General features: G+C 44.7%; 1 pseudogene across 1 annotated transcript; it reads left to right on the forward strand.

The window, feature by feature from the left end:
* The first annotated feature begins 2,048 nt into the window (after window positions 1-2,048).
* On the forward strand, window positions 2,049-4,042 carry LOC108311640 (annotated as a pseudogene). The gene has a single exon (XR_001828312.2). The product of XR_001828312.2 is annotated as a heat shock cognate 71 kDa protein-like (transcript).
* Window positions 4,043-8,014: the final 3,972 nt, after the last annotated feature.

Consider the following 8,014-nt stretch of genomic DNA (forward strand, 5'->3'; position numbering starts at 1 on the left):
GCTGATAGAAAGCACGTGCAGGGGATCTTTGTGAGTCTCTCCAACCTGTCTCGCCCTCCAGCCCCGGTCCCCTTCCTGGTCTCTCTCTCCGGTTCTCTCCCCGTCTTTCTTTTTCTTGGAGGAAAGGTGAGGGAAGCCGGGGAGCCTAATACAGGGGAAAAAGAAATCTCTTCCCTAAGGCAGTGGGAAAGAACTGAGAGAAGGTTTGAGGCAGGCCCAGCCAGCATGACCCAAAGCTGGCTCTACCATTTACTGGCAGTGTGTCCCACCTTGGAGTTCTCATCTGCAAAATGGGCTGGTTGATATTACCTCCCTGGGCTGGCTGTGAGAATTCTATCAGGCAATATTTATGAAAGCAGGCAACAGTACCTGCCGTATAATAAATGATCACTAAAGCATGGACTGGAGTGGCCAGGGCAGGCAATGTCCTGAGCACAGACATGGCCCCTAGCTCAAGAAGCGAGGGAGGAATGTGGACAGGCATGGGCTCTGGGCTCGTTCTACCCAGGTTTCATTCTGTTTTGCCCCTCGTTAGCCCATTAACTTGGGTAAATTACTTAACCTCTTCTGTACTCAGTTTCTTCACCTGTAAAATGGTGCTAATAAGAGTACTTTACCTTTCTAAAGTTGTTATGAAGAATATATGAATTGATACTGTGCCAGGCCGGGCGTGGTGGCTCACACCTTTAATTCTAGCACTTTGAGGGGCCAAGGTGGATGGATCACTTGAAGTCAAGAGTTTGAGACCAGCCTGGCCAACGTGGAGAAACCCTGTCTCTACTAAAAATACAAAACTTAGCCAGGTGTGGTGGCACGTACTTGTAATCCCAGCTACTCAGGAGGCTGAGGTGGGAGAATCACTTGAACCCGGGAGGCGGAGGTTGCAATGAACTGAGATCATGTCACTGCACTCCAACTTGAGCGACAGAGCGAGACTCCATCTTGAAAAAAAAAAGAAAGAAAGAAAGCATCAGGAAGAGAGGGTGCTGGAGCTGAGACTGGAAGAGCAAAGAGGAATCAACTGGGTGGGAAGAAGGAAGGGGACTGCCAGTGCAGAGTTCTCCAGGCCTAGAGAGTGGGAGACTTTGCAGAAGCCGGGGAGAAGGTCCACATGGCTGGAATCAGTCTTGAAGTGCAGTGTTCAGTGACAGCGTGCACGTGTATTGAGAGCTCTCTGCCTGTCCAGTTCTGTGCTAACCCTTTGCAGGGTACTAGGACCTCCAGCAACCCCTTCACTCTTCTGCTCCCCATCCATAGAGAATATGCCAGGCCCTGGTACTTCAAGTGCTCTGCATGGACTTTTCCATTCTCACAGCAACCCTGACAGATAGGTGTGTCGCCATATCTGCTCTGGAGGAGACTGGGATACCAAGCAGCTAAGCCAAGTCAAATGGTTGAGAAGTGCGAAAACCTAAGATTTAAATGCAGGCACAGGCCAGGTGTGGTGTTTCACGCCTGTAATCCCAGCACTTGGGAGGCCTAGGCAGGCAGATCACTTGAGGTCAGGAGTTCGAGACTGGCCAACATGGTGAAACCCCGTCTCAACTGAAAATACGAAAATGAGGCCGGATGTGGTGGCTCACGCCTGTAATCCCAGCACTTTGGGAGGCTGAGGTGGGGGTGGATCACCTGAAGTCAGGAGGAGTTCAAGACCAGCCTGGCCAACATGGTGAAACTTCGTCTCTACTAAAAATACAAAAATTAGCTGGGTGTGGTGGTGGGTGCCTGTAATCTCAGCTACTCAGAAGCCTGAGGCAAGTGAATTGCTGGAACCTGGGAGGTGGAAATTGCAGTGAGCCGAGATCATGCCATTGCACTCCAGCCTGGGCGACAGCAACAAGACTCCATCTCAAAAAAACACAAGCAACAACAACAAAATTAGCTAGGCATAGTGGGGTGTGCCTATAATCCCAGCTACTCAGGAGGCTGAGGCAGGAGAATCACTCGAACTTGGGAGGCAGAGGTTGCAGTGAGCCTAGATCATGCCAGTGCACTCCAGCCTGGTCAACAGAGTGAAACTCTCTCAAAAAATAACATAGGTTCTCGTTGAACTCTCCTGCAGCTCTCGGGATTCCTGTGGCTTTCTTCATTGTTGGGGCCAGGCCTGCGCACCAGCAACCATGTCGAAGGGACCTGCCATTGGTATTGATCTTGGCACCACCTACTCTTGTGTGGGTGTTTTCCAGCACGGAAAAGTAGAAATAATTGCCAATGATCAGGGAAACCAAACCACTCCAAGCTATGTCACCTTTACGGACACAAAGCGATTGATTGGTGATGCCACAAAGAATCAAGTTGCAATGAACCCCACCAACACGGTTTTTGATGCCAAACGTCTGATTGGGCGCAGATTTGATGATGCCGTTGTCCAGTCTGATATGAAGCATTGGCCCTTCATGGTGGTGAATGATACTGGCCGGCCCAAGGTCCAAGTAGAATACAAGGGAGAGACTTCTATCCAGAGGAGGTATCCTCTGTGGTTCTGACAAAGATGAAGGAAATTGCAGAAGCCTACCTTGGGAAGACTGTTACCAATGCTGTGGTCACAGTGCCCACTTATTTTAATGACTCTCAGCATCAGGCTACCAAAGATGCTGGAACTATTGCTGGTCTTAATATACTTAGAATTATTAATGAGCCGACTGCTACTGCTGTTGCTTACAGCTTAGACAAAAAGGTTGGAGCAGAAAGAAACGTGCTGATCTTTGACCTGGGAGGTGGCACTTTTGATGTGTCAATCTTCACTATTGAGGATGGAATCTTTGAGGTCAAGTCTACAGCCAGAGACACCCACTTGGGTGGAGAAGATTTCGATAACCAAATGGTCAACCATTTTATTGCTGAGTTCAAGCACAAGCAGAAGAAAGTCATCAGTGAGAACAAGAGAGCTGCAAGACGCCTCCTTACTGCTTGTGAGCTTGCTAAGCAGACTCTCTCTTCCAGCACCCAGGCCAGTATTGAGATTGATTAGAATCGACTTCTATACCTCCATTACCCGTGCCCATTTTGAAGAATTGAATGCTGACCTGTTCTGTGGCACCCTGGCCTCCATAGAGAAGGCCCTTTGAGGTGCCAAACTAGACAAGTCACAGATTCATGATATTGTCCTTGTTGGTGGTTCTGCTCGCATCCCCAAGATTCAGAAGCTTCTCCAAGACTTCTTCAGTGGAAATTAACTGAATAAGAGCATCAACCCTGATGAAGCTGTTGCTTATGGTGCAGCTATCCAGGCTGCCATCCTGTCTGGAGACAAGTCTGAAAATGTTCAAGATTGGCTTCTCTTGGATGTCACTCCCCTTTCCCTTGGTATTGAAACTGCTGGTGGAATCATGACCTTCCTCATCAAGCGTAATACTACTATTCCTACCAGCAGACACAGACCTTCACTACCTATTCTGACAACCAGCCTGGTGTGCTTATTCGGGTTTATGAAGGTGAGCATGCCATGACCAAGGATAACAACCTGCTTAGCAAGTTTGAACTCACAGGCATACTTCCTGCACCCCGAGGTGTTCCTCAGACTGAAGTCACTTTTGACACTGATGCCAATGGCATCCTCAATGTGTCTGCTGTGGACGAGAGTACAGGAAAAGAGAACAAGATACTATCACTAATGACAAGGGCCATTTGAGCAAGGAAGACATTGAACGTATGGTCCAGGAAGCTGAAAAGTACAAAGCTGAAGATAAGAAGCAGAGGGACAAAGTGTCATCTAAGAATTCACTTGAGTCCTATGCATTCAACATGAAAGCAACTGTCAAAGATGAGAAACTTCAAGGCAAGATTAACGATGAGGACACACAGAAGATTCTGGACAGGTGTAATGACATTATCAGCTGGCTTGATAAGAATCAGACTGCTGAGAAGGAAGAATTTGAACATCAACAGAAAGAGGAGGAGAGAGTCTTCCACCCCATCCTCACCAAGCTGTGTACCAGAGTGCAGGAGGCGTGCCAGGAGGGACACCTGGGGATTCCGTGGTGGCGGAGCTCCTCCCTCTGGTGGTGCTTCCTCAGGGCCCACCATTGAAGAGGTTGATTAAGCCAACCCAAGTATAGATGTCGTAGCATCGTTCCACATATGTAAAACATTGAAGGACCTAAATTTGTAGCAAATTCTGTGGCAGTTTTAAAAAGTTCAGCTGCTATATAGTAAGTTACTGGGCATTCTCAATACTTGAATATGGAACATATGTAGAGGGGAAGGACATAACATTGCACTTTATAAACACTGTATTGTAAGTGGAAAATGCAGTGTCTTAAACCTATTTAAAATTGGCACCATAAAAAATAAATAAATGCAGAAATTAAGCATATATACCATATCTGAAGGAAAAGACATATGTAATAACCCAAAACAGAACTAGTTCTGGAGTTGTCAAATTCAGCTATCTTTCTTTTCAAGTGTTTTTAAATTATTTTATTTATTATTTAAGTCATTAAAAAGAAATGATAAATATTTTTATTTTGAAAAAATCTGGCAAACACTAAAATACATGTGCCTGATTGTGTAAGACAGTTACTGTAGACATGAGGGTGTTGGTGCGATCGTCCGCATTTTACAGGTGGACAAGGGAGTCTCAGGGGTCAGATGGCTTGTCTTTAATGCCACAATTATTGTATTAGTTTCTTAGGGCAGAGTGACAAATTATCACAAACTTGGTGGTTTAAAACAACAGAACATTATTCCCTCACTGTTCTGGATGCCAGAAGTTGAAATTGAGTTCCAGAGGCTCCATGCTTCTTCTAGCTTCTGGTGGCTGCAGACACTCCTTGGGTGGAGGCTGGAGAACTGTGATCTCTGCCACCATCTTCACATGGCCCCCTCCTATCTCCCGGCATCATTCCTTCTTCTGTTTCTTGTAAAGACACTTACTGGATTGAAGGCCCACCCTGATAGTCCAGCATGAGCTCTTCTCAAGATCCTTAACCATTTACAGAGATCATTTTTCCAAGTAAGATCACACATACAGGTCCAGGGGTTAGGACTTGGACACCTCTTATTGGAGGGCCGCCGTTCAACCCCCACATCTACCCAGTGACAAAGCTGCTGTCTCCGAGTCAGGTGTTGACCCATCACTCAGCACTGCTTTCCCTTCATCCAGGAGCCCTGCAGGGCAGCCAGGGCTGTGTGACCCCAGGACCTTGCCCAGCACTGGAACAGAGCTGATGCTTCACAAATATATGTTGACGGAATGAGTGAATGAGGATGGTTCCAGATATGTTGAAATGGAGATTTTGTGTGAAACGGTGCAAGATTCCCCTCTCTGTTCACCACCAATAGGACCTCTGAGCTTTTATTTTATTTTTATTTTACTTTAAGTTCCGGGATACATATGCAGAACATGCAGGTTTGTTGCATAGGTACACATGTGCCATGTGGTTTGCTGCACCTATTGACCCATTCTCTAATTTCCCTCTCCTTGCCCTCCACTCCCAAACAGGCCCTGATATATGTTGTTCCCCTTCCTGTGTCCATGTGTTCTCATTGTTCATTCCCACTTATGAGTGAGAACATGTGGTGTTTAGTTTCCTGTTTATGTGTTAGTTTGCTGAGGATGATGGCTTCCAGGTTCGTCCATGTCCCTGCAAAGGACATGATCTCATTCCTTTTTATGGCTGCATAGTATTCCATGGTATATGTGTACCACATTTTCTTTATCCCATCTACCACTGACAGGCATTTAGGTTGGTTCCATGACTTTGCTATTGTAAACAATGCAGCAATAAACATATGTATGCATGTGTCTTTATGGTAGAATGATTTATATTCCTTTGGGTAGATACCCAGTAATGGAACTGCTGGGTCAAGTGGTATTTCTGGTTCTAGATCCTTGAGGAATTGCCATAGTGTCTTCCACAATGGTTGAACTAATTTATATTCCCACCAACAGTGTAGAAGAGTTCCTATTCTCCACAGTCTCACCAGCAAGTATTGCTTCCTTACTTTTTAATAATCACCATTCTGACTGGCGTGAGATGGTATCTCATTGTGGTTTTGATTTGCGTTTTTCCAATGACCAGTGATGATGAGCTTTTTCTCGTATGTTTGTTGGCCACATAAATGTCTTCTTTTGAGAAGTGTCTGTTCATATCCTTTGCCCACTTTTTGATGGGGTTGTTTTTTTCTTGTAAATTTATTGAAGTTCCTTATACGTTCTGGATATTAGATCTTTATCAAATGGGTATATTGCAAAATTTTCTCCCATTCTGTAGGTTACCTGTTCACTCTGATGACAGTTTCTTTTGCTGTGCAGAAGATCTTTCATTTAATTACATCCCATTTGTCAATTTTGGCTTTTGTTTCAATTGCTTTTGGTGTTTTAGTCATGAAATCTTTGCCCATGCCTATGTCCTGAATGGTATACCCTAAATTTTCCTCTAGGGCTTTTATGGTTTTGGGTTTTACATTTAAGTCTTTAATCCATCTTGAGTTAATTTTTGTGTAAGGTGTAAAGAAGGGGTCCAGTTTTAGTTCTCTGGATATGGCTAACCACTTTTCCCAGCACCATTTATTAATAAATTCTTTCCCCATTGCTTGTTTTTGTCAGGTTTGTTGAAGATCAGATAGTTGTAGCTGTCTGGTGTTATTTCTGAGGTCTCTGTTCTGTTCCATTGATCTATATGTCTGTTTTGGTAACAGTACCGTGCTGTTTTGATTACTAGCCTTATAGTATCTTTTGAAGTCAAGTAGCATGATGCCTCCAACTTTGTTCTTTTTGCTTAGGATTGTCATGGCTATCCAGGGCCTTCTTTGATTTCAGATGAGATTTAAAGTAGTTTTTTCTAATTCTGTGAAGAATGTCAATGGTAATTTGAAGGGAATAGCTCACCACTCCTATTCAACATAATATTAGAAGTCCTGGCCAGGGCAATCAGGCAAGAGAGAGAAGTAAACCGTATTCAAAAAGGAAGAGAAGAAGTCAAACTGTCTCTGTTTGCAGATGACATGATTCTATATTTAGAAAACCCCATCATCTCAGCCCCAAAACTCCTTAAGCTGATAAGCAACTTCAGAAAAGTCTCAGGATACAAAATCAATGTGCAAAAATCATAAGCATTCCTCTACACCACCAACAGTCATGCAGAGAGCTAAATCATGAATGAACTCCCATTCACAATCACTACAAAGAGAATAAAATACCTAGGAATACAGAACACAAGGGATGTGAAGGACCTCTTCAAGGAGAACTACAAACCACTGCTCAAGGAAATAAGAGAGAACACAAACAAATGGAAAAGCATTTCATCATCATGGATAGGAAGAACCAATATTGTGAAAATGTCCATACTACCCAAAGTAATATATAGATTTAATGCTATTTCTTTCAGACTGCCTCTAGACGTTTAAGTCAAGTGGTCAGGGAAGTTTCACTGACACCAGAAGGAACTCCAAAAGGCAGTGAGGAAGTTGGTTGCGCAGATGTCAGGAATGAAAGTATTGCAGACAGAAGAAGTAGCCAGTGCAAAAACCCTAAGGCAGGAGGGCACCTGGCTTCTTCTGGGAACTGCAGGGGGCCACAGAGACTGGAATGTGTTAAGCAGAAGGAGATAGAGCAGACGAAGGAGTTGGGAGGTACAGAGCCCACTCAGGCAAAGCCTGGCAGGTGGCTCAAAGATTCAGGCCTTTCTTCTGAAACGGGCACACACTGGAGGGCTTTGAACAGAGAAGAGGTGTACTGACATCTTTTCAAAGGACCCTTCCAACTCTGCTAGGGAGTAGACTGAGGCAAGGCAAAAGTATGAATGGGAACGCTGGCTTTGAGGCTACTGCAATAATCCAGGCAAGAGATGCTGGTGGTGTCAGCACAATGGGGGTTGGGGTGGTGGGGGAGAAGTGGCTGGTCCTAGACATATTTTGAGTTTTTGGTTTTTTTCGGTTTTTATTTTGTTTTGTTTTGTTTTGAGACAGAATCTCACTCTGTCATTTAGGCTGGAGTGCAGTGGCACAATCATGGGTCACTGCAAACTCAACTTCCCAGGATCAAGAGATCCTCTCACCTCAGTTTCCTAAG

Source organism: Cebus imitator, unplaced genomic scaffold (genome assembly GCF_001604975.1).
Source record: "Cebus imitator isolate Cc_AM_T3 unplaced genomic scaffold, Cebus_imitator-1.0 Scaffold117, whole genome shotgun sequence".
NCBI classification, from domain to species: Eukaryota; Metazoa; Chordata; class Mammalia; order Primates; family Cebidae; genus Cebus; species Cebus imitator.